Genomic DNA, 1,246 nt, shown 5'->3' on the forward strand with positions numbered 1-1,246 from the left:
ACATTACAATCATTATAAGAGTGTTTAACAAGTTGTAAGCGCAAAATGGAAGATAAAAATCCAAACTACTAACAGATGTGCACAGAATACTTTTTTTTCTGGATGATCTTGCACTGTTTTTAATACTAGTTTGAAAAAGGGAGACCATAAAATTTTTACATGTTTGGAAGAGGGAATCTGTTGTGCAATAACTATTGTACTTAATAGAAGAAGAGCAGCTGTTACTGGAAGTTACAGTTAACCTTGTGCTGGAAAATACAACAATTGTTTGGTGGGAACGCTGGGGAAAAAGTGCGAGCAACTGCCAAAAGACAAGTGTGTGAGGTGAAATTTGGATTTGCTCTCATGAGAACTGTCTAAGACTAAGTAACCGGGAAAAGCATGCTGTATTTCAATCTCTGGAGATGTGCTGTGTAGAGACAGAGCACAGCACGTAGTGTTAGCAGGAGGAAGAAAGGAGAACAGATAATCAGAAAGACTGATTGGAAGGTAGGGGTCCTTAGGATGGACAGAGGATAAAATGCCTGCTGCCACTTCAAATGTTGGGTTATTTTTTGGTTGGTTGGTTTCTTGTTGTTTGTTTTGTGGTTGTGGGGTTTTTTTTCTTTTCCTGTTTGTCTGGAGTTTGTTTGGTTCTTTTCTTTTATGTCTTCCTGAGTGAATTTGAAGCTCCTCAGCTTTCCCTCTTCCCTCACCCCCACAAAACAGGTTTTCATGTGTTTTTTAAATGAAATAAGCAAAGCAGGTTCTTGTTGCAAAGAGTAGAAGATAGATAAATTAGCTTGGGACATTTTGCAGACACTGTGGGCCAAATCTGATGTGATATATGCATGCCTTAAAAGCAATCTCTAAAGAAGGACTCAAGTAAAACATGCCCCGTAAGATGTGGCTGTGGCAGAAGGTGTCCCCAGGAGGCTACAGACAGGAACGGGACAGACTCTGGGGACGAGCATTCCTTGCACAGTGCCCGCTGGCCCGGCCGTGGCTGCTGCTCACACGTGAGCATTGCTCTGTGCTGGCACCGCTTCAGTCCCACTAAATCTGCCACAGGGCTGCGCTCTGGGAATACAGCTTGTTAGTCAATGTGTTCTTCCAGCACAAGGCTATAAAACATCGTAGGTCATAATAGGCAGCTATTTATTTCTTAATATGTCCTTAGTTAGGTGCCAAAGGGGAGATTTTTTTAAAATAAAAATAGTACTGGAATGCATTTATTAGGGATTGACTGTATTTATTTTGAGCCACA

This window comes from Caloenas nicobarica, chromosome 10 (genome assembly GCF_036013445.1).
Source record: "Caloenas nicobarica isolate bCalNic1 chromosome 10, bCalNic1.hap1, whole genome shotgun sequence".
Classification (NCBI taxonomy): domain Eukaryota; kingdom Metazoa; phylum Chordata; class Aves; order Columbiformes; family Columbidae; genus Caloenas; species Caloenas nicobarica.